Genomic DNA, 27,852 nt, shown 5'->3' on the forward strand with positions numbered 1-27,852 from the left:
AGTGGTGTGTTGTGTGACAGAAAAATTCCAATGAAGCTGAAGGGAAAATTCTATAAAACAGCCATAAGATCGGCTATGATGCACGGAACTGAATGTTGGGCAGTGAAAAAGAAAGAGGAACAACGAATGCATGTAGCGGAAATGAGAATGCTTAGATGGATGAGTGGAGTGACAAAGAAGGATAAAATTAGAAATGAGTATATTAGGGGAAGTCTAGGTGTGGCACCAATTAATGCCAAGATGAGAGAGCGTAGGTTAATATGGTTTGGTCCCCCAATACGAAGAAGAGCTGAAGTGCAGATTCCTGGAAGGAGTAGAAGAGGAAGACCAAACAAGACCTGGGCGGAGACGATAAGGCAGGACATGTTGGTAAAGGGGATTAACATTAATATGACCCAAGATAGAATTGTGTGGAGAAATGCAATTATGGAAGCCGACCCCGCATAGGGATAAGGCAAAGAGAATGATGATGATGATGATGTAGGGATATTATGCACCACTGGCGAGAACTGCCGTTCTCTGGTAATAAGTTTTAATGTACACTATACAAAGAAACACCGCTAACTTACATTCTTATGCTTCCAATTGGATTTTTCCAATTTTTTCTTTCAAAATAATTTATTGATTTTTTAACCCTAACTTTTTTATTCTTTATATTAGAAAGTTTGTTAAAAAATTATTTTGTAGGTTAGGGATAAGTGTCCTGGATAAGATCTATAAGACTATTAATATTAAATCCTTTTAAAACCCTCAGTGGCAAAAAGAGGTGACTTTGAAAGGGTTGGTAAAGGTGGTTTTTGCATGTTATTACAAGTTATAATTGTCTGTAGCTCACTCAATTTTTGTCGTAGGAAAAATTTTCGTGGAGCTTTAATTGTGGAACATGTTAAAAATTTGGAACGGTCATACCACGAAAACGTCACATTTATTTTGTCCCACAGAATAGACTTAAACTCTCCGAACAGAGATTAAACTCTCATGCAAAAATCAGACTGCTATTTATCACCAAATGGGCGTTTTAATGAGTGGAACATGTAGAATATGCCAAATGACAAGAATTTTGACAGGTGATAAATAGCAGTCTGATTTTTGCATGAGAGTTTAATTTTTGTTCGGAGAGTTTAAGTATATTCTGTCGGACAAAATAAATGTGCTGTTTTCGTGGTCCGACCGTTTCAAATTTTTAACCTGTTCCACAATTAAAACTGCCCCTGTTCCAGTGTTCCCATATATTAAAGTTTATCCGACTAGACACCCTTAAGCTATTAACAAATTTTCAGCTTGCTATTAATCAACTTTTTTTTCATACGCGGTATCCAGACCTAAAAGTTTGATATACTCATTTATTGTTAATATAATCGCGAAAAAAGGTCGGAATTGCAAAAAAAACTAATTTCGCAATATCTCTTGTAAAAATTATTGTACAGCTTTGAAATTTTTGTCATATGAGGGTTCTTTGGTGCTTAATATGTGATAAAAATTTCAAAGCGATTTATTCAATTGTTTAAATTTTATTCAAATTGTTTTTCCCAGAGATAATTTTTTTGCAATAAGATAAGTCAGAAAAACATGACGTTAGAACCATTCCACAGGTGTCAAATGAAAGAGCATGAGCTATATTTTCAACTTGGTTTAAAAAAAGCGAATAAAAAATGCACTTATTAGTAATAAATAATTATGCAAAAGTATCGTAAAGCTTTTCTTATAAACTTTTTATTTGTTATATAAGAAATTATATATATTATATATATATATATATATATATATATATATATATATATATATATATATATATATATATATATATATATATATATATGAAAGGAAACGGCGATTGCATTTTATTTCACTTCGACCACCACCGATATTCTACACGACGTGTTTCGAGCTCATGTCAAGCTCTCGTCAGGAACATCTAGGTGGATGGTCGAGGTGTAAGAAAATGCTTTTGGCCTTTCTGGTAATAATAAAATAAGTCTTTTGTCGTTCATCGTCTTTTATGAAGACTTTGAAATTTACATTTTCGCGTCCGCTACGGAAAAGATTTCTTCTGTATATCAGAGAAACCTTTTCGTTTAATTCATATAGATGTCGTACCAAGTGTACTGAAGTCTGGTTATTTTATTATTACCAGAAAGGCCAAAAGCATTTTCTTACACCTCGACCATCCACCTAGATGTTCCTGACGAGAGCTTGACATGAGCTCGAAACACGTCGTGTAGAATATCGGTGGTGGTCGAAGTGAAATAAAATGCAATCGCCGTTTCCTTTCATATCACGGTTTTTCTCCGTTATTGAAGAATGTGTAGCGAATAACGTGGCTTTGTAGACAAATCTGTGACACAAAGAGGTGTCTTTTGTCGTTCATCGTCTTTTATGAAGACTTTGAAATTTACATTTTCGCGTCCGCTACGGAAAAGATTTCTTCTGTATATCAGAGAAACCTTTTCGTTTAATTCATATAGATGTCGTACCAAGTGTACTGAAGTCTGGTTATTTTATTATTACCAGAAAGGCCAAAAGCATTTTCTTACACCTCGACCATCCACCTAGATGTTCCTGACGAGAGCTTGACATGAGCTCGAAACACGTCGTGTAGAATATCGGTGGTGGTCGAAGTGAAATAAAATGCAATCGCCGTTTCCTTTCATATCACGGTTTTTCTCCGTTATTGAAGAATGTGTAGCGAATAACGTGGCTTTGTAGACAAATCTGTGACACAAAGAGGTGTCTTTTGTCGTTCATCGTCTTTTATGAAGACTTTGAAATTTACATTTTCGCGTCCGCTACGGAAAAGATTTCTTCTGTATATCAGAGAAACCTTTTCGTTTAATTCATATATATATATATATTGTTATATTTCTATTTGATATGAAAATTAAATTTTGATAATTATAAACAGAATTCAATTTAATATAAAATATTTTCAATTTTCTCAACCACGGGCATATAAATTTAAAACAACCTGTATACAACAAATTGTTATATTTAATTTTAAGAAGTGATTAGAATAAGCGTACGAAACTCGGAACAATGTGCTTAGATAAACAAAGTGAATGACGCGTACCATTATCGTTCTTCTCGGAAGGTCGATCATTAGCCTATGCTAAATAAAACTCAGTGAAATAGATGATAGTTCATTATCGTTTTTCGCGGAAGGTTTCGATCATTAGCCTATGCTAAATAAGACTCATTTGAAAGAGAGAATAGGTCATTAAAATTTGTAAATAGTTAGAAAGTATTTTAGAATGGGAATTAAATATTTTCTTTTGAAATCCATTAAGCATATTTAGAAAGATTAAAAATTGGTTTTGAGGAATATTACGAATGAGAGTTGGTGGTGGAAGATTGGTTTGTGAATCTGGAAGGGATATTTAGAAAGTAGGGGAATGAATGACAAAGTGAGGGCAGAATGTTTTGAGCTGTCGAGAAGTGAAGTCGAGTAGTAGACGGTAGTGTACGGAGAGTGAGAAAGCCGGTATAGTTCCGTGAGTGTGGAGTATCTATCGTGGAACGAGAAGTAGGCCAGGTCGAGAGTAAAAGAACCTCCTTGAGCCAAGAGTGTCCCGGTAGCTGATAGCAGTTTCGAAAAAGGTAGAACACAGCATCACGACAAAAGCAGGAACGAGAGCTATTCGAGCTAGTTTTTCAAAGGAGAACATTACTGGAAGCCAGGACGAGGTTTGATCGCAGCCAAGGATAGCAGGAAACGGGTCTTGTGTGAGGACATTTTCAGTTCACCAGGAAAAGGTCAGTCTCATTTGTTTGGACATGAATGTGTGGGTTTTTCGTATTAAATTCCACATAAAAAATTGAATAACATAATCAATAATATCAGAAAAGCTTCATCAAACTTAAATAGAGTTGTTCCTAATAACTCCTAATAGTTAAATGTTAATAAAAACTTTCACTTGAAAACCAAAAGGAAATAAGATTCCCATTTGTAAATGTTATGTTTAAGAATAATAAGAAATAGCAAATATTAAGCATTGATTGCCTTTTAAATAAAATAAAAAATATTTTGATTATAATTGTAACCCATATGTGTATTTTTTTTACTCTTTTCTTTTCTATCCCGATTAGGAACCATTAAGAAATATTTGAAGCCACGAAAGTAAGTAATTAATTTATAATTCGCCCTGAGATTGAAAACATATTGATATGTGATCTGGTTAATTAATTAGATTAGTATTAATACATTGATTAAATTAAGTGACATATAAGAATATTATCTCATATCAATAATCAAGATCACATCAATATATATATTTATTAAAATTTTGTATCAATTATGATATAAATAACATTACTTGCTAGTTGTGTGTTAAAACAGGGTAAAAAAGTTAATTAATTTGAAAAAGTTATCCAAAAAGTTTATAAGGAAAGATTTACGATAATTTTGCATAATTATTTATTACTAATAAATGCATTTTTTATTCGCTTTTTTAAAACCAAGTTGAAAATATATTTCATGCTCTTTTATTTGACACCTGTGGAATGGTTCTAACGTCATGTTTTTCTGACTTATGTTATTACAAAAAAAATGCTCTCTGGGATAAACAATTTGAATAAAATTTAAACAATTGAATGAATAGCTTTGAAATTTTTATCACATATTAAGCACCAAAGAACCCTAATTTGACAAAAATTTCAAACCTGTACACTAATTTTTATAACAGTTATTGCAAAAATAATTTTTTTTGCAATTCCGAAATTTTCGCAATTATATTAACAATAAATGAGTATATCAAACTTTGTAATATTTAATTTTAAAGCTTTTTCCATAATCTCAAAGATATTTGTACTAAAAAATAATAAGTTTCACTGTTTTCCATTGATTTGAAAAAAAAGGGAAGAATGCCATTTTTTGACAGTTAATTGTTTATAAATAAAAATGGCCAGCAGATCCTACGCAGAAAATAGTTACAATTTGTTCCTATAGGTATTACTTGTCTAAAAAACGCTTCAGTACCCTGACTGCTGAAGTGTTACGAACAGGGTATATTTTTGTCTTATTACCCTGGCCTATCTCTCGTAGTTTACGCTTTTTTGTGATATCCGGCTATCGCAACGGCGGAATTCAGTCGAGATTTTAAATTTACACCACTATTGCCCCCCCCCAAAGATTAGAAAAATATAATTTGGGGCAGCTCGTAATGCAAGGTCATATGCTATCCCGACTGGGCTATAAATGATAAATTTGTAGTCCGCAAAAATCTTTGGACTCAAATTATAAAATAAATGGTAAATTATGTTTTCTGCTTAAAATAATATTCAGCATTAAATCCAAGAAAAGGCTGCAAGTGTCTATCTCGGGCCGAAATTAGGAACATTTTTACGAAGATTTGCAGGCCATTGGTCGAAAATACGATTGTTAGCGGAGATTTGTTGAGCACCGCTCTAAATTAGAACGCTGTAATTTTGTAACAATAAGATACGAACAAGCGAAAAAACGAGAAAAACAAAAAAGATATGGTCAAGTTAATTATAACATATCTTACACAATTAAAGAAAGAGTCATTCGACAGGGATGGTGACCCAAATCTTATTTCTTACTCTATATTACTATAATATGCAACAGACAGAAAAAAGTACCTAAAGTCAACCAATGGTTTTAGTCCATTTAATCACGGTTTTTGCTCCAAATTTTAAAGAACCGCTTGGATTGACATGAAACTTGGCATAACATGCCAAAGAAAAATAGTGATATTTTACGAATGTGTGCTTTGACCTTGGAGCTGAGTTTCACCCTCTCGAGGGTGAAAAAATATACATTCAAAATAAGTCCGGAAGTGAATAAACTGATTAATTATAAGCAATTTTTATTTTGTAGAGTTCGATAGATTATTGCAAGTGAATATGTTAATTTTTTAACAAAAATAAACACGTTTTACACTTACAAAAACTTACAAAAAGTAAGTACTTTATCGAAAAATCATTCTTAGCAATATGTAGCTTATTAAAAAGTGAAAAAAAGATGGTACAGTCAAAGCAGAGTTGTAGCTAATGAAAAATAGACTCTTATTCGTCAAATTTCAAATCGAATAGGTCCACGTGAAATAACTAAAAAATGAAGCACTTTTCAGGGAAAAGTCATCACAATTTTTTAAAAGTGTTTAAGGAAAGCCTTAATTTTTTTAAAGTGTTTATATTGTATCTTTAAAAAAGTTTCTAGCATCAAAAAAGTAAGTTACGATCAAAATAAAGGTGGTCCCTTCTTTTTGGTTAAAAATATCGTGAAAATAATCCCCTATTTAACGTTCCAAACAAAAGTATCGTTACTGCTTCACAAGTTACTTTACTTATGTATTGTTATTTTATATACAAAATACATTATATTATAATGATCTGAAAGTTTCATCAGTTCAAAATGCTTATTTTTGAAAAAATATTTACAATATGAAATTTTTATTTTTAATTAAGTTTTTTTGTAACTTATTTTTAATTTTGAAAAATTGTTTCTTGTGAGTAACTTTAAAATTATTAGTGATACCAAAAACTGAAAACTTCTATAAGGTTTATTTTAATAATTTACAGGGGTAAAAAAAAGAGAATATTTAGTGTGATTTTTATTTTAAATATCTCATTCATAAGAAACTTTTTGTTTAGTCTAAGGGACTTACGGCCATAGGTAATAATGTAATCTATTCTGCGTTTAAATTTTTCAAAAATATTTATTAGTTTTCACAGGATTTGAAAAAAAAATGAATGCATTTAAAAAGTATTGGTCCGAAATTTTGTGCTTAAGCTCTTAATATTAAACTGATTGGTTATCAAAAATGTAAATTTAAATAATTGACTAGGGACCTATGCAATTTTGATATTAAGTATTATATTTATTTGTATACAAGTGGAGTTATGCACAGTTAGTTTTTTGTCTCTCCTGTAAATCAGGTATTTTGGACTTATGCATTTTCACGTTAGGCGGACGACATGACAACTAAATAAACATAAACACTTTTAACTCAATTTAATGGTGAAAACCAGAATAAAAAGTAAGTAGGTACTTAATTTGCAACAAATTTCTGTCATCAAATCATCAATTTGTTATTTTAATTAAAATCACTTTCAACGACCCAGAATTAACATTCAAATTCAGACCCACAAACATAAATAAAATCTTCCTCCTGGTCATCACGAATACATACGAAAATAATGTTCGTTATATATTATTCCCATTAGAACGCGTTGTCACAAAAGAGACATTTGGGCTCTAATCGTGGACCTTTGTTGCTGAAATAAAGTCAACAATGCTTTATTCGCGATGATGTTACCATTAGCCTTTAGGGTATTTAGAGGGCCAGACAATGCGGACAAAATATTTTTAGGCCAATCAAGTTAGGTTTTTACTAGACATAACTGAAAAGACGAGGTTTGACAGTTGAAATGTGTAGTATGGGATATTACAAAAAGACTACCATCTTGGGATTCATCAATTTTTTAGTGGAACATTTTTTAAATAAACAATCAAAACGTCAAACTTAGTTTTTTGCTCATAACTTAAAAACTTGTTTATTTAGAAATTTGACGTCCACAGGTAACTTTCTCAGAAAAAAAAGGTACATCGAATGAGATACGCTAAATAAAAATCGGTTAATAAACAAAAAAGTTATTGCAAAACGGATGACAAAATCACTGTTTTTGAATATAGTTAATAACAATTTTATTGTTTGTTAAAATACGTTTTAATATACCCAAAATTGAGGGCACTATGGTGTTTGAATGGTGTGCAAAAAATGGTCCAGATCTGTTAAATAGTTTTCGTAAAATTGAATTTGTTTATAAAATTTTTTGAAAAACGGGCTAATTTCTGAGGCTGGTCCAGTTAACATGGATGAATGTATCTCAATAATCCGGGGCTCATTTCCTTCGTTAAGATGTATACTAACAGCTTATGAAAAAAAAGTAAAAAAAAAAATACATATACGTACACAAAATTATTTGTTAATAAATAGCAGTTTTTAAGCTTATAAACAATTACAATAATTTCGTATAAATTAGATCAAATTAAATGGCAATAAAAAATACGGAAAGCTGGATCACTGTTACGTTAATTAACAACACTAAGAGCTGAAATTAACCAATCTTTTATAAGAAAAGCCAAAGTTTTTAACAAAGTTTTTAGTAAGAAAAAATGTTGAAAATTGTTTAAATAGGAGTGTTATAAACACAGAGTATTTTGCGTTCCGACTAAAGTAAAAAATAGCGGGCGTAGTCGACTGACTGAATAGTGGGAGCGGTTGGAGACCGGCCTGCGGCAGCAACTATTAAAATTACGTTATCCCGACCACAAAAATCCACTTTAAGGTGAATGACAAATTTTTGTCATTTCTTATGTTTTCGAGGTCTCTGAATCCGAATATGGAGTTAATTCTTTTCTAGAATTAGTGGAACATGTTCAAAAATCAAATTTTATGCAAAAATGCGAAAAATCAAATTTGATGATTTTTCAATTTTAGCTCACTCTATTTTTGGTCGCTGTTAATATTTCCTTTTGAAAATTTTACTGTGTTATCTGTGAAGCATTTAGATAACAATGAGATAGGACCAAAATGACTCAACATGATAAAAGAGAAAATGTTAATTTTTAAACATTTTGTCGTCAGATTTCGTTAGTTTCATGTTTACTTAAAAAATTTGAGTGACAAACTTTTTAGTTTATAATTTTAATGAACACAGAAATAAAATATAATTTATGAAGAAGTTTTACAAAAAAAATTAATTTAAAATATGCAATAGAAAAAATGTCATGTGACTTTATACACGAGCGGCACACCCCAAAAAAAGCTTATTTCTCGAGATACTGATACTAATTTTGGTCATACTTTATACATATTTTTGATGGTGCTGAAAACTAAAATTAGGGTTGTTTTGAATTTTACGTGGGGGAACATTATCAAAATCGCAACTTTACCCTAAAAATAAAAAAAAATCACGTTTTTTTGAGTTTAATTTGCTACAACTCTGTTCCATTGTAATATTTTTTTCTGATATTTTTATAGTATATATTTCTCACCTTATACATCTCACCAATATTTCTGTCTTGCCATAAAGAAAGTTATAAATTGTTTGAAGTAAAACGTGCAGATTCTTGAATTGCAAAGTTTAATCGCAAAAGTTGAGTAACAAAATTTGAAATTTAGCTGTTTAATTAATTTTAAGTTTAAATCTAGAGTACAGAGAACAAAATGTTTTATAGAAAAAAAGTGGTGTAACTTTTAATTTTAAGAAAAACGTGATTTCATTTTTTTTTATTTTTAGGGTAAAATTGCGATTTTGACAATGTTTCCCCATCTAAAATTCAAAATAAAACTCATTTTCGTTTTCAGCACCATAAAAAGTATAAAGTAAGGCCAAAATTAGCCATTCACCACACGGTGGTTGATATCTCGAGAAATGAGCGTTTTTTTTGGGGGGAGTACCACGTACTACTCGTCTATAAGGTCGCGTAACTTTTTTTCTGTTGCATATTTTGACTTTGTGGCCTTTTTATTGTTATTTTTTAAATCTATTTATTTAAAATATAATTTTACTAAATAAATGTGCAACATAATAATATTCATAAAATTCAAGTTTCTACCAAAATATATAAATATAATATTAAGCTTCAAATCCGGTATACTGTCAATGTTAAAAATGGGCTGCAACGGTCTAGCGCTAGCGAATGCTAGTCCGCGAATTTATTCTCATTCGGCTGCGCCCATCATTTTTTTTTACTTTAGTCGGAACGCAAAATACTCTTTCTTTATAACAATACTGTTTAAACAATTTTTAACATTTTTTCTTGCAAAAAACTTTGTTAAAAACTTTGACTTTTCTTATAAAAGATTGGTTAATTTCAGATCTTAGTGTTGTTAATTAACGTAACAGTGATTTTTTCAAAAAAAAAGGGGCTATCTCAGACCCCAAGGGTCGTAGGACCTAAAAATTTTTTTTAGAAGTTGTGTATTTTAACCAAATTTCAGTATTTTTGTTGCCATTTAATTTGATCTAATTTCTACGAAATTATTGTAATTGTTTATAAGCTTAAAAACTGCTATTTATTAACAAATAATTTTGTGTACGTACATGTAATTTTTTTTACTTTTTTTTTTCATAGGGTATTAGTATACATCTTAACGAAGGAAATGAGTCCCTGATTATTGAGATACATTCAGCCATATTAACTGGACCAGCCTCAGAACTTAGCTCGTTTTTCAAAAAATTTTATAATCAAATTAAATTTTGCAAAAGCTATTTAACAGATTTGGACCATTTTTTGCACACCATTCAAACACCATAATGCCCTCAAGTTTAGGTATATTTAAAGATATTTTAATAAACAATAAAATTGTTATTAACAATATTCAAAAACAGTGATTTTGTCGTCCGTTTTGCAATAACTTTTTTGTTTATTAATCGATTTTAATTTGGTGTATCTCATTCGATGTATCTTTTTTTTCTGAAAAAGTTACCTGTGGACGTCAAATTTCTAAATAAACAAGTTTTTAAGTTATGAGCAAAAAACTAAGTTTGACGTTTTGATTGTTATTTAAAAAATGTTCCACTAAAAAATTGATGAATCCCAAGATGGTAGCCTTTTTGTAATATCTCATACTACACATTCCAACTGTCAAACCTAGTCTTTTCGATTATGTCGAAAAACGGCTTATTTTTTACTAACTTGATTGGTCTATTTATGTAAGCGACTCTTTTCACTTAGTGTAATTCGCTTAGTTATCTTAGTTCTGTCTGCCCCTATTTTTTTGTCTGATATTGTGTATAATAGAAACAATGACCTAGACAGTAACCACTCCAAATAATACCGCGCATTTTTTAAAAAGATTATCCAAAAAACATGTATATTTGTAATATTTTTGAAAATTTGGTGAACATAGATCATGGGAAAACGCCCTTAAACTAAATTGTAAGAAGACAAAAATAATGATTGTTGGTAAGAACACCAACATAAACGCCCAAATTACAGTAAACAATACACCCTTAGAAAGAGTACAGAAAATATATTATCTGGGCTGCAATATTAATGATACTTGAGATCATAGCTACAAAATAAAAACTCGTATTTAACAAGCCAGAAGCTCTTTTAACACTCTTAGGAAGATTCTCTGCATATACCTACCTAAGCATAAGAATTATTAAAGGGGCATGGAAATGTATAATGCGTGTATTTCATTATGGTAACCCAGCTGCCGTTCTCCATTACTACATTTTTGGTCCATCCAGACTTTTATTTCATTCACATCTGGAGGGTAATTTCCTATCCTTCACCTGGGTATGTACCCAGTGAACCAATCAAACACAAAACCTTACAAAGACAGTAACAATGTTGGATGAATCAATAAAATACTGCAAATGTTCTTTTATCTATCTATCTATCTAATCAGCCCTAAACATCCATCCTTGGATATAGGCCTCCTCTTCCTTCTTCCATGCCTCTCTTCTTCTTCTTCACGTGACATATCAGAATTATCAGACGTTGGCGAGCACCATCGCGAAGGCTTCTCGATCTTCTGAAATATGGAATAATTGTCCTGCATTTGATATCTGAGTCCATTCACGAATGTTTTTTAACCAAGAAACTTGTTTTCTTCCTGCCTCTCTATCTTGGGAAATTTGCATCTATTTTGACCCGGCGTGTTTCTTCAGGTCATCTGATCATCGCATTTGTGGCCTTCCTCTTTTCCGTTTGTGGTTCCACGGTCTCCAATGTATAATTATCTTAGTCCTTCTTTCATCCTTCTGAATTTTGAGTGTGTACGGCGAACTTTCATTTACGTTTTTCTTATTGGGTTGAGACATCTTTCGTTTTGTTACTTTTGTTTTGCTACGGATCCATTCGTTTTTTTCCTGTCTGATAACTTAATGTTCAGCATTTTTATTTCTATATAGATCTTTCTGTCTTTGCTATTTTTTTCCATATTTTCCTTTGTAAAAGTCCATGTCTGAGAGCCACATATGAGGACACGGAGTATACATTGATTGAAGACTCTTGTTTCTAGATATTGCGGGTATTTTATGTTCTTTAGGATATAAGACAGTTTTTCGAATGATGCCCACGCCAATCTTATTCTTCTCTTTATTTCGTCGGTCTGATTTTCTTTGCGGAAATATTCTTACCACTGTAAATGTGTAGAAAGGAAAAATAAAAAAGAATGTGTGTGTACTTTGTAGGCACGTAAGAAGTTATACTTCTATTATATGATTTCAACTAAATAAATATACTTTCAACAGGTTATTTGTATTTTATTTAAAGATTAAACTAATTTTTACTTACTACTTTCCAAAAATTTTTATTAAAACAACACCAAAAATAAAGAAAAATAGAAAATACACGGATTCGAACCAGGGACCTCTCGATTTCCGGTCACACGCTCCACCACTGAGCTATATTCCCTTTGCTTTGACAGGCTACAAGATCTCTAATACATACTGACAAATTTAATAGACCAAGTGAAGTATACAAAAATAATTTAAATATACTTACTATTATTATAAAATATATTATTCCCGAGGAAGACAAATCCAAAGACACAAAAATTATAATAAATATATTTACTAAAAACACTAATAATATATTCTATTCACGCACACCTTATTTGCGCTACGTAGCGACTAATACCATACTGTCGGTGTGCGCATGCGTCAGGGAATGTAAAAATTCACCCTCGTGCCTAAAAAAGTATAACTTCAAAAATTTTAACAATTGAATGAATCGCTTTGAAATTTTTGTCACATATTAACCTCTAAAGAACACTCATTTGACAAAAATTTCAAAGCTGTAGACTTATTTTAACAATAGTTCTTGCGAAAATAATTTTTTTTTAAATTTCGACCGTTCTTCGCAATTATATTAACAACAAATGAGTGTATTAAACTATGTAATACGCCATTTTAAAGCTTTTTCCATTCTCTCGAAGATGTCTGTTATAGTTAACAGTTACAATTTGTTCTTATAGGTATTACATTTCGAAAAAAAAAACGCTTCAGTACCCTGGCCGCTGAAGTGTCCCGAACGGGGTATATGTTTGTCTTATTACCCTGGCCTATATTAGTCATCTTTAGTTTCGGTTATGGGTTAAGCTTTTTTTCTTCCGGTAACTATATCCTTCAGATTTTATTACTTCTAAAGTATCATCGTTTATCTAAAATCAACCCAAACACGGAAAATTTATAAAATATACATCAAGGTGATACTCAAGGTATGCCCTCAAAACTGTGTTAATACTTTCAAAACTTAAAAAACATTAACCATTTAACAAAAAAAAAGTAATTGATTACAATAACTAACATGGATTGTTTTACACCAAAGGTTATAGTTCGGTAATTATACCTGTGTTTAGCTTGGAAAAACATCGCTGTAATGGTATTTACAACACTTTACAACTTTTAATAACAGTGTAAGTTGGTATCAAGTGCTTCATTATGTGATTTGTTTTTTAAGTTCATGATATCGATCTTAGACTTAAAAAGAAACCAAGAAACCAAGTTTTGCTCACAAGAATTATTATAGGTACGTAAAATATGATTTATGGTAGAGATGCGACCAGTGATTTTGGACCGATTTTGAAGCGATATGCTTCTGCGACCTATGATTGTTAAGTTCGAATTATCAAATTCAGTAATTGTTTTTAGTCTGTCTTTATGAGAGACCATTATAGTCTAGGCGCCAAATAGAGGTCACCGTGTCATTTTCAATTCTGATGGACAAACTCAACGGTTTCTTATGGATTTTTGGCTGCTGATTACGAATTTCGAGGGGGGATTTCGATCCGAGTGGTCAAAAAATTGTTATAAACAATTTAATTGTTTATAATTTGTTTATAAGGCTCTGGCTCATAAACTAAAAAAAATACAAAAAAATGTTTCAAATAAAATTTGTTCCTTAATAAAAAACGAAGAAACAACCGTTTACTAAACTTAAATCCGATAATTACAACTCAAGATATTGTAAAATTAGTGCACAATGCAAATTGCAAATTGCAAAATTAGTATTTTTCGAAGCTTTATCCATCGTAACTCGGCTTCTACGCATATAAATGAGCCTTATAAGGTTTAAAGCTTAATTAAGAGGCTTCCAAACAAAGTTTGTTAAATTATTTGATCTTCATTTGTTTTAAAGTTATACCCGTTTGAAATTATAATTTTCTCAAAAATATTGTACATTCATTTGTTTACAAGAGTTTCAAGCAAATTTGAGCTATAAACATTTATACTTTATACGAAGCAAGTTTTCAACCCTAATAGCAAATAATTAATATTGAAAAATATCAAAAATTACTAAAAGATTTTTAAATTGAAAACTTACTGGTACATCCCCATGTATACGCCTCCAAGACTTCTACAATTTGCAAGTAATAGGGATGCTGCAGTAAAGACGATAGGGAAGGAATTCTAAACTTTGCAATTCAAATCCCCCGTCTGCAGCTGGCTAGGAACTGAAAGATGCACCATAGTTACTCTACTGAGTAATAAGAAAATAAAATAAAAATGTGTGTACCATTTTTATATATTCGGCTGCAATACGAAGGAAAAACAATCTTACTTTTTAATTAGAATAAGGAGTGCAGCCAGTCCCTTTAACTGCAGTTTTCTGCTCTTATTGGAGCGTCATCAGAAGGAACGTAGGCACTGTTCTCCTTAATCCAATTAAATCGCATCGAAATGTTCTCCCAAATATTGCAGCCAAAATGATGGTAATGGGTGGCTAGCGCCATCTGGCCGTAAAAATACGAAGCAAGTTTTCAATCCTAATAGCAAATAATTAATATTGAAAAATATCAAAAATTACTAAAAGATTTTTAAATTGAAAACTTACTGGTACATCCCCATGTATACGCCTCCAAGACTTCTACAATTTGCAAGTCATATGGATGCTGCAGTAAAGACGATAGGGAAGGAATATGACTTGCAAATTGTAGAAGTCTTGGAGGCGTATACATGGGGATGTACCAGTAAGTTTTCAATTTAAAAATCTTTTAGTAATTTTTGATATTTTTCAATATTAATTATTTGCTATTAGGATTGAAAACTTGCTTCGTATTTTTACGGCCAGATGGCGCTAGCCACCCATTACCATCATTTTGGCTGCAATATTTGGGAAAACATTTCGATGCGATTTGATTGGATTAAGGAGAACAGTGCCTACGTTCCTTCTGATGACGCTCCAATAAGAGCAGAAAACTGCAGTTAAAGGGACTGGCTGCACTCCTTATTCTAATTAAAAAGTAAGATTGTTTTTCCTTCGTATTGCAGCCGAATATATAAAAATGGTACACACATTTTTATTTTATTTTCTTATTACTCAGTAGAGTAACTATGGTGCATCTTTCAGTTCCTAGCCAGCTGCAGACGGGGGATTTGAATTGCAAAGTTTAGAATTCCTTCCCTATCGTCTTTACTGCAGCATCCATATGACTTGCAAATTGTAGAAGTCTTGGAAGCGTATACATGGGGATGTACCAGTAAGTTTTCAATTTAAAAATCTTTTAGTAATTTTTGATATTTTTCAATATTAATTATTTGCTATTAGGATTGAAAACTTGCTTCGTATTTTTACGGCCAGATGGCGCTAGCCACCCATTACCATCATTTTGGCTGCAATATTTGGGAGAACATTTCGATGCGATTTAATTGGATTAAGGAGAACAGTGCCTACGTTCCTTCTGATGACGCTCCAATAATAGCAGAAAACTGCAGTTAAAGGGACTGGCTGCACTCCTTATTCTAATTAAAAAGTAAGATTGTTTTTCCTTCGTATTGCAGCCGAATATATAAAAATGGTACACACATTTTTATTTTATTTTCTTATTACTCAGTAGAGTAACTATGGTGCATCTTTCAGTTCCTAGCCAGCTGCAGACGGGGGATTTGAATTGCAAAGTTTAGAATTCCTTCCCTATCGTCTTTACTGCAGCATCCATATGACTTGCAAATTGTAGAAGTCTTGGAGGCGTATACATGGGGATGTACCAGTAAGTTTTCAATTTAAAAATCTTTTAGTAATTTTTGATATTTTTCAATATTAATTATTTGCTATTAGGATTGAAAACTTGCTTCGTATTTTTACGGCCAGATGGCGCTAGCCACCCATTACCATCATTTTGGCTGCAATATTTGGGAGAAAATTTCGATGCGATTTAATTGGATTAAGGAGAACAGTGCCTACGTTCCTTCTGATGACGCTCCAATAAGAGCAGAAAACTGCAGTTAAAGGGACTGGCTGCACTCCTTATTCTAATTAAAAAGTAAGATTGTTTTTCCTTCGTATTGCAGCCGAATATATAAAAATGGTACACACATTTTTATTTAATTTATACTTTAATTAACAATAATGATAGAAAAACTCAAAAGAAACAATTTGAGCTTATGAAACTGTTCGTAAGTTTATTTTTGGCTAAGATGTCGATATTTTAATGGCGCGCTATGAGGCGCAAGATTGGCTCACAGCGTAAAGGTTCACGCGCTAAGATCTCGATGCAAATTACAATTTCTATGTATATATGTTACAGTTCAAGTTGATTATCCAGTTGGAGTTGACTCCAACTAGTTGGAGTCAACTCTAACGGCTGGTTTCAGTAAAAGTTGATTATAAATATAAAATGAAGATTTATATTCAACATTTACTAGTAAAAGTAGACTCCAACTAGGAAAAGTATACTCTTCCCAATGCCATTTAGTAAAAGTTGATTCCGGTTCACACAAACAGCCGATTCTAGAAATTACATGTTACTTAATATGTTCAAATTAGTCTAGGCTGTATCGTCGCCCCCGTTAGGTAAATTACTCCGATTCGAATTTTTTTGCACAAACTTACTCAAAAAGAGGTCCTTATAACAAATCTACTGGGTGCCAGGCACTACTTGATCGATAAATTGTTTAAACATTTTTTTTTAGACAAATTCACAAAAATAATTTTTTCACTTCGAACAATTTTTTTTATAGATCATTTGGGTTAGTCTGAGCAAAAAAAGGTATTTAGTGATTTTTCTCTAAAATTGATTGTTGTCGAGTTATACGCGATTTAAAATTTGACAAATGCGAAAATAGCCACTTTCAAGGCTTAATAACTCGGTTAAAATCCATTATTAATTATTATGAAAGTCAGAAAGTGACCAAATCAAAGTTTATAGCCCCCTCTACAAGATCCAGCAGAAATTTTTGTCACTACAGTAGTCTCTCTCTTTATAACGATTCCCTATATAACGATAATTCCTCTATAACGATCAAAATACTAAACATTGTTTGGTTCGTCATAAGGACAATGTATTAATTCTTTCTCTATACCGATATCGTTCCTTTATAACGATAACTTTTCAATATTCGATGACCTCACTTTTCAAGAAACAACTGATAACCATTTGCGTTTGGCAATAACTAAGATAACTAAACCATGAGAACTTTAAGAATTAAAGATAACACTTAATTGAAACACAGGGAATAACTGAAAAAGTTGTTGCGTAGGTGTAACTTGATAAAAAGTGATTAGTGAGTGATTCATTTTGTGGCTCCAATTTAGCAAAAATTTCGTGGTTCAAATTTCAATCCGATATGCAGGAAGTTGAGTAATACACGCTTTTATCGTCCGGGCGGTGTGCCTTAACTGTTTTCACACAGATGTTGTCCTCTATTGACTATTGACGATTTCTAAGTTTCAATTTCGGTTGTATCTCGGTCTGTGAACAGTCAGGATGTTTTCTTAAAAGCATAGAGTACTCTCGGTTAAAGAAAAGTTATCGATAACTCGGGAAATAGAGAAAATTAACACAAGTTATTTAGTACAGTATGATTACTATTACAATAACGATTTTCTTCTCTCTCTCTCTGTATCACAATCTCTCCTTATAACGATGAAAATTCCCGGTTCCTTGCATATCGTTATAGAGAGAGAGGACTGTATTTTATTACTAATCTTTATCTTTAATTGTTAACAATGAGCGCTAAGTGCGTATTAGGCGGCCGTCAATGGTGAGTGCTAAAGAGATACACCATTCCGGCCGTCCAATGGTGATTCTCACTCGCATTCGCATTGACGGCCGCCTCAATACACGCTTAGCGCTCATTGTTGATAATTAAAAATAATATCTTATTAATGAAATAATGACAAAAATTTCTTCAGAATCTTATAGAGGTAGCTTTAATTTTTGATTTTTTTAGTTTCTGACTTTCATAATATATAATATCGTATGGCATTTTTGCCTTTCGGACAGTTCCGGCGCCAATTACATCTTTAACCCTGTTTCAAGTAACTAGTGTCGATGTACACTAGCCCAGGGGGACCGACGATGTAACGTGCTCTCCGAGGCACGGTGAGACGGCTCGTGTCATTATTGGAAATGAAAATGGTTTGTCTTTGGCAGGACCGCAAATAATGATTTGTACCACCAGTGGTACATGTACCACAGATTGAGAACCGCTGATTAACATAATATGAGATAGAGTAGATAAAAATTATTTTTGTGAATTTGGTTAACAAAAATTGGTTAAACAATTTTTCGACCGCGGTACCGCGTGACACCCTGTGTATTTGTTATAAGGATTGTTATACGGATGTATTTCTTTGAGTAAGTTTGTGCAAAAAATCGAATCAGAATAATTTACCTAACGGGGGCGACGTTACAGGCTATACTAATAAGTAGTTGAAACGGTCCAAACAAAGAAACGCACACTCATCAAAAATGCACTTGCGATTCTCGTATAATCAACATTTACTGAATCGATCCAGGAAGAGTCAACTCCAACTAGTAAAAGTTGATTTAAATTTTTAAAATCAACTTTTACTGCTCGTTTCAGTTGGAGTTGACTCCAACTAGTTGGAGTCAACTCTAACTGAGAATCAACTTGAACTGTAACATATATACGTTATCTTCATTTTTCATTTTTGAAGATCCTAATAAAATTTTATTATATACTTCTTATAATTAAATCATCATACTGTATCTCGTATCACCTTTCATTCTATTTAATTTGTCTTCTATTTTTTGTACTAAATGAGAAAGAAAACACATTAAAAACTAATATTTCAGAAATATAACTAAAAAGTGAGTTGATATTATTTATTATTACTATTTTTACAAATATTTTCTTTCATACATCTGCATCGAGATATACAGGGAATCTCAGCTTTTTTACATCTGCATAAATTTTTCGAGCAATTTTTACAGACACATGGTGGTACTAAATCTGATTTTGAAGGCATTAAAATTAAAACTTTTTGGGGCTTCAGAGTTTCATTATCTATAAGATATCCATATACAAGTGGATCAAGTTCTTTTGCAGAATCTTCCAGGCACGTTAATTGTGTGTACACCACATAAAATGCTCGTTTTATATGTAAATGGATTGAGTTTGATGTTGGTGGCATATCTTTAACAAGAGAAATGCTTCCTTCAACAAGAGAAAACAAGAGAAAAATCTTTACGAATATTTGCTGTTTCAATTATACGTGCACAACCGTTCTCAGTAGAAGACACTTTGATGTTGATATTTTTTTGACATATAATACATAATTTATTATTAACTAAATTATTCATTATTGCAACGAATCAATATCACATTACACTATTAAGAGACAATGACTTTGTTGTAAAAAATAGACAGAATTGACAGTAGTATATTATATTATTCTAGACATTGATAGACATATTAAGAATAGTCAAGGCTTCCTGAGCAAAATAGTGTAACACGAGAGTAGTCGATCGGTATATTTACCATGATATTTATTACTTGACTGTGAGTTGATCTTGAGCCTCAGAGCATGCTATTATATTATCAATATCTTGGCCAAAAATAAACCTACGAACACTTTTCTAAACTCAAAATACACCTTCTTAGTTTTTCTATTATTAGTTTTAATTAAAGTATAAATGTTTATTGCTCAAATTTACTAAAAACCCTTATACAAAAATTAATGTACAAATTATTTAAGAAAATTATAACTTCAAACGAGTATAACTTTAGAACAAATAAAGATAAAGTAATTTGACAACTTTGTTTGGAAGTCTATGTATTAAGCTTTAAAATGAGACCATGAAAAGCTCATTTTACTGCGTAGAAGCCGAGTTACGATCGATAAAGCGTCGAAAAATACTTAATTGACTGTAAGCCGATCTTCCGCCTCATAGCGCGCCATTAAAATATCGACATCTTGGCCAAAAATAAACTTATGAACATTTTCGTAACCTCAAATTGTTCCTTTTGAGTTTTTCTATCATTAGTTTTCATTAAAGTATAAATGTTTATAGCTCAAATTTGCTTGAAACCCTTATAAACAAATGAATGTACAATATTTTTAAGAAAATTGTAACTTCAAACGGGTATAACTTTAAAACAAATGAAGATCAAGTAATTTAACAAACTTTTTTTGGAAGCCTGTTAATTAAGATTTAAAACGACACTTTCTATGGCTCATTTGCATGCGTAGAAGCGGAGTTACGATCGATAAAGCTTCGAAAAATACTTATTTTGCAATTTGCAATTTGCATTGTGCACTAATTTTACAATATTTTGAGTTCTAATTGTTAGATTTAAGTTTAGTAAACGGTTATTTCTTCATTTTTTATTAAGGAACAAATTTTATTTGAAACATTTTTTTTATCTCTTTTAGTTTATGAGCCAGAGCCTTATAAACAATTTATAAACAATTAAATTGTTTATAACAATTTTTTGACCACTCGGATCGAAATCCCCCTCGAAATTCGTAATCAGCAGCCAAAAATCCATAAGAAACCGTTGAGTTTGTCCATCAGAATTGAATATGACACGGTGACCCCTCTGGCGCCTAGACTATTAAATTCCTCTTGACTTTTCATTATAATATATCGTTAATCTAATCATTTAAGAAAATTTTTTGGAAGGTTGTAAGTATAGTTTAATATTTAAATAAAATACAAATAAACTTTTAAAATATATTTATTTTGTTCAAAACATATATAGGGTGTCGAAAAAGTAGCGGAACGGTCGAATATTTCTCCATTTGAACATCAGATTGAAGCACTGAAAAATACCTGTTCAATATTTTTTAAAAATATATTGAATGACACCAAACATGACCCCCCTCCACCCCCTGGAGGTGGGGTGGGGGGTAACTTTAAAATCTTAAACGAAAACCCGCAGTTTTTACTGCAGATTGGGATTTACGTAAATCTTTACGATCTTTACGTAAAAGTAAGCAACTTTTATTCGATACATTTTTTCGAATTATGCTTAGATGGCGCTATAATTGGAAAAAACAATTTATCGCGATACCATAGGTAAATTATAGAAACGTTCTAGTATCTCGCGAAATACACTTCCAAATGAAAAACCGAAAACACGTATTTAATATTTTTCAAAAACCTATCGAATGACACCTAACACGATCCTACACTCCACACACTGGAGGTGGGGTGGGGGATAACTCTAAAATCTTAAATGGGAAACCCCATTTTTTATTCCAGACTTGGATTCCTCATAAAAAATAAGTAACATTTATTCGAAACCTTTTTTTAAAACTGTTGATAGATGGAACTAATAAATCGTATTTTTGTGATTAGAGTGCCATCTATCAACAATTCTAAAAAATGTTTCGAATAAATGTTACTTATTTTTTCATGAGAAATCTAAGTCTGCAATAAAAATGGGATCCTTATTTAAGATTTTAAATTTACCCCCACCCCACCTTCAGGGGGTGGGGTGGAAAGTTATTTTTCGTGTTATTCATTAGATTTTTGAAAAAAATTAAACACGTATTTCTTGGTTTTTTATTTGAAAGTGTATTTCTCGACATATTCGACCGTGTCTATAACTTACCTATGCTATCACAATAACTCGTTTTTCCGATTATAACGCCATCTATCGACAATTCGAAAAATGTCTCGAATAAACGTTACTTGCTTTTACGTAAAGAATCCAAATCTGCAATAAAAACTGGGGGTCTCTATTTAAGATTCTAAAGTGCCCCCACCCCACCTCCAAGAGGAGGAGTGGTGGTCTTTTTAGTGTCATTCGATAGATTTTTGAAAATTATTGAACACGTATTTTTTTTCAGTTTTTTGATCCGATGTTCATTTCGCGAAATATTCGTCCGTTCCTCTACTTTTGGGACATCCTGTATAATAGAAGTATAATTTCTTACGTGCGTACAAAGTACATACGTGCACTTTTTTATTTCATGTTTGTTTCTTTCTTGCATGTGGTACAGCGAAGTTGCTCCTGTAACTGGGTTTACTTCTCTGAAGGGTTTACTCCCGTGAATGTATGTGAAGGAGTGTATATGTGCAAATGGGTTTACTCCCGTGAATGGATTTACTACTGTGAATGTGCATGAAAGATTTTCTCCCACGATAGGATAAAATAGGAAGATGCCAGGAAAAATTAGAGGGGAACAGGATAAAACAGGTGGGACTCAGGAAAAATTAAAGAGAGACACCAGAATTAGAGAAAGATAAAATAAAATAGGTGGGAGTCAGGAAATATTATAGGGAGATACGATAAAATAGGATGAAGTCAGGAAAATTAAAAGGAGGCACGATAAAAGAGGAGGCAGTTAGGAAAAATTAGAGAAAGATAAAATAAAACAGGAGGGGTCAGGAAAAATTAGAGGGAGACACGATAAAACAGGAGGGAGATAACATAATAGTGAGTCAGAAAAAATTTGTAGGAGACACGATACATTTTGAGGAGGGACTCAGAAAGATTGAAGAAAGGTAGAATTATTGGAGAGAGTCAGGAAAAATGGAGGAACATACGATTAAATAGGAGGAAGTTAGGAAAATTACAATAAGACGCGATAAAAGAGGAAGGACTCAGGAAAAATTAGAGGGAGACACGAAACACTTTGTAGGCTCAGAAAAATTGGAGAAAGTTAGGTTGTGTACTTTGGAGGGAGTCAGAAAAAAATAGAAGAATATACGATGAATTAGGAGGAATTTAAGTCAGAAAAAAATGAGTAGAGTGACAGGACTCGATAAGTAGAAAAGGTATTTTTTGGGTGAATGTATTTCTGGTTTAAAGTTTAGCTCTTGAGTTCAGCTTTTAAACGAGTGGTCAGGATCGGTTTCTCAAAATTTTGAGAGCAAAATTTTGAGCAACATTTGAACAAAATTTTGTTCTCAAAATTTTGGTTTTTCGACAATTACTTAAAATTTCTACCTATGAATTGTGCCAATAACTGAGCGATTGTAGGAGGACTCCAGGCGCCTCTAACAGTGTATACCTCATAACTGGGAAAATTCGAGTTTTTAAGTTATAGACGTCATAAGTATCATCCAATCCATTTTTCTATGGGAAAAACGGTTTTTCAAGCTCAGTAAGTCGTATGAGCCTCAAACTGCATACTTTATCAAAGGTAATCTTTTGTGGCGCGTTTTACTTAAGATTTACTAAATATTATGTAACATCTTTCAAAATAAAACCAGAATTTTATTTTCCATCAGAATGAAAATACATTTTTTCACCCCGTAATATTCATATTAGCTCTTTTGTAGCTGAAATGTTGTATGCGCTCTTTATTTTTACCGCGTTTAGCGGTTTTTTATTCTTGTAATCATTACTTCATTACATCGATAAAGTGACAAAACCAATGAACTGTCAATACGGATGGAATGACCCCGTCCCATTCAAATAGTGAAGCGAGATTGCCACCAACATATAAGAGAGAGGTCCTAGAGAGAGACAGAGAATGGACAGGAAAATTTGACAGGCCTTGTAATTTGAGTTGCCTATATAAATGGACCCGATTGAATCAGTATTGACAGTTCGTTGAATGGACCTCATATTTTAACTTTCAGGGCTGATTGGCAGTACATATTTCAAAATTTAAATAATTTTTTTGTATTTACAGAGTAAATAGAGTACAAAGTACCATACTTGGTGTTTAAATACTTTTCAGAATTGTTATTTGTATTTTTCAAAACAAGTACTTTCCTGAAGTATTTAGGAGTTAAATAATTTTAAAACTATTTAAATACTAAATTAGTGACTGTTTTATATAAAGTGAAGAAGTCCTTGATTACGTTTTTATGTTACTTTTATATTTAGAATTTTACTTTTATATTTCCCCGATTTAAGTTGATATAGGCAACTCAAATTACACGGCCTGTCAAATTTTCCTGCCCATTCTCTGTCTCTCTCTAGGACCTCTCTCTTGTATCGTGGCCGCATTAATTTTCTTCGTGCCTATTCCATCCGTATACGCTGTGAGCTCGTACGTAGAGGGGATATTTACAAATTCGCGAACGCCAGTAGTGACAAGTTTGTAAACGTTTACTGGAAATTTGACATAAATGTCACAGTGATTAATTTAAAATTAAAATTAAAAACATTAATTATAAACAATATTAGTTGGTCAAAGCTGTGGTATATATTTTTACCTTAAATATACTTACGTTTTAAATACTGAATTTAAGTTTTTTTAATGTTCCGTAATATCTAATTATAAATAATCTATTATAATCTTAGCGCCATCTACACGATTATTGTCAAAGTATACGAAGTAAGAAATTGATATTTTATCAATAGAACGTCAAAATGATTAGAAAAATCTTAAAAAAATCGATTACAATTTAATTAATTTTTTGCGTTGTAAATATTAAGCGATAACAATTAAATAATAAATTTAAAAATTACCGGTAAAAGTTGAATTAGTAACCGCTAGGAGCGACACCAGCGAAGCTCAGAGCGTATTGACAGTTCATTGGGCAAAACGCAAAGATCGATGAAAAGACAGATGACATATAAAACGATAACAGATTACAGATTACGTATGTGACAGAAGAATATTACACGAATGACAGATTACATATAAAACTTAAAGATCGCAAGAGAAACGTCTGGATCAGAGGAGGGAGTAACCAAAGTGAAAGACATTAAGGAACAGTTGGCAAAACTCAAATGGAAATTTGCAGGTCACACCATCCGACGAACAGATAAAAGATGGAACAAGCAAATAATCTACTGGAGACCATGGGAACATAAAAGAGGATGAAAAAGGATTTGGATTAGATGGAGCGACAACATCAAAGAGCATGCTGGGTCCAGATGGATGACCACAGTGCTGGATAGAAACTAGTGGAACAAAGAAGGGGAGGCCTATGTCCAAATATGGATAGATTAAGGCTCAAAGGTAGATAAAATTATTAAAAGTGAATAACCATTTTCGATTTCGTTGCAAAACGAAAATACAGCCGCATCATATTCTAGTCCAATCAGAGAGTGCAGCAAGCACCTCTACCGGTTTCTAAACTTATTAGTCTCTCATCAGGAGGCACATATGCTGCTCTCTCTTATCCAACCAAAACAAACCCGGCGTACAGTCACGGATTGCAACGAACGTAATGGCATAGATGCCCTAGCGGCAACTGCTAACAAAAGACTAAGTTTTCAATCTAATGGCATATAAAACATCATAATGTTGCTCTACATCCCACCAGACTGAAAACAATGGGAACCTTCTTTGGGTACTATTCCGAGGCTTCTACAATTTGCAAGCCATAACGGATGCTGAGACTAAGGAAGATGAGGGAATTTTACAATTTATAATTCACGTCCCATCTGCTCAGCGCGGTAAAGTTCCAACGAGAATGGTTTCCTTCATACTCCCATCAGAGTAAGCAGGTAAATAAAAAATGAATAACCATTTTCGATTTCGTTGCAAAACGAAAATACAGCCGCATCATATTCTAGTCCAATCAGAGATTTTGTTTGTTGCAATTCGTGACTGCACGCCGGGGTTTGTTTTGGCTGGATCACAGAGAGCAGCATATGTGCCTCCTGATGAGAGACTAATAAGTTTCGAAACCGGTAGAGGTGCTTGCTGCACTATCTGATTGGACTAGAGTATGATGCGGCTGTATTTTCGTTTTGTAAAGAAATTGAAAATGGTTATTCATTTTTGATTTACATGTTTACTCTGATTGGAGTACGAAGGGAACCATTCTCGTTGGAACTATACCGTGCTGAGCAGATGGGACGTGAATTATAAATTGTAAAATTTCCTCATCTTCCTTAGTCTCAGCATCCGTTATGGCTTGCAAATTGTAGAAGCCTCGGAGGTGTAACTAGAGAAGGTTCCCATTGTTGTCAGTCTGGTGGGATGTAGAGAAACATTATGATGTGTTATTTATATGCCATTAGATTGAAAACTTGTCTTTTTATAAAATTATTACTTCAGATACCAAAAACAGCAGCCTTGATTTAGAAACTGCAGGCGCGCTCATCTCTAATGTGTAAGTTATGAAAATATGTATCTACAAGGCGTGACGACGGAAGTAATTATTTTCTAGATTCGAATATAATTGGCTTAATTTGAAATGTTTGTTTTGGTACATTAATTAAGGTTGTTGATCGCTAAACGAAGATTTCGTGGTTTCGCTTTTGCATTAAGATTTGTAGAAAAACTACGCGAGTTTATAAAATTTGTCTTTAATGATTATGACTGCTTGAAGTTATAGTAGGGGAGGCAAGGATGCTAAATTTCCAGTTACTCGAGCATTATGGGGACCTAGTGAGTTGTGAAGATTAGGTCCTAAAACCAAAAAAAGTTAAGTTTTCGGTCTTAGTGGGGACTTTCCATTTTTTAGTTTGATTTTCCATTTCTAATCGTCGTTTTTTCCAATTATAGCGCCATCTACCAATTATTTGAAAAAATGTCTAGAACAAAACATACTTATTTTTACGCAAGGATTCCAAATCTGCAATAAAAAGGGGGCTCAGATTTAAGATTTTAAAATAACCTCCCACCCCACCTCCTATGTGGTCCTGTTTGATGTCATTCCACAGATTTTTAAAAAGAATGTGTGTGTACTTTGTACGCACGTAAGAAGTTATACTTATGTTATATGATTTCAGCGAAATAAAATATTTTAACAGTTTATTTTTATTTTATTAAATATTAAACGGATTTTAATAGTTACTTACCACTTTCCAAAAATCCAAAAATTAAAAAAAAAGACAGCAACTGTCCGCATTTGAACCCGGGACCTCTCGATCCGTAGTCGAATGCTGTACCAATGAGGCTACGAAGGCATTGTTTTGACGGTTTCTCGTTCATTATGACAAACCACGGTAACAAATAGACGAAGCGAGGTATTAAATAAAAATGTTTTAATAATACGTATTACCTACTCCCGAGGAAGACAAATCCAAAGACACAAAAATTATAATAAATATATTTACTAAAAACACTAATATATTTTTTCCGTACCTTTTTTGGACTGACACATGTAACTTAAAATATTAAGCAACGAACAACTTACGGTCTCTGATGCGCGCAGAATAATAAAAATTTACTCTCTATCGCGCCTAAAGAAGTATAAATTCAAAAATATTGAACACGTATTTTTTAGTTTTTTTATCTAATTCGCGAAATATCGCCGGGTTCCTATTTAAAATTTTTATATTACCCCCCACCCATCAACGTGGGGGTCGTGTTTAGTATCATTCGATAGATTTTTAAAAAATATTTTGAAAATTTTGTTTGTTTTTCTCCCATGTCCTTACCCCGCGCTCAAATCGTCAGATTTTTTGAAATTTACACTATGTTGCAAGTACTTAACTTACCATATCTTAATCTGACAATTTTGAGTTTTTTTAGGGATAATTTTTTTTTCGGAACCCCCTTAACGAATTCCCCTGTATTGTAGAGCCATTATATGGTAGGGGTACATTTACAGGATATAAGGTTTCTCCCCATGTGATTTTCTGAAGTGATCGAGTAACTGCAAATATCCCCGCTTGCTCTCGCCTACCATTATGTTACTATGAATTTATTTTCAATTAGAATGGAATGGGCTATTATTTAAGTTGTTTATACAGGGTGATTGATTAGTAGGGTAAAGCTCAATAGGTCCGCTATAGTAATAGATAGCAATAAAAGTT

The sequence above is a fragment of the Diabrotica virgifera genome, chromosome 6, assembly GCF_917563875.1.
Source record: "Diabrotica virgifera virgifera chromosome 6, PGI_DIABVI_V3a".
Taxonomy (NCBI): domain Eukaryota; kingdom Metazoa; phylum Arthropoda; class Insecta; order Coleoptera; family Chrysomelidae; genus Diabrotica; species Diabrotica virgifera.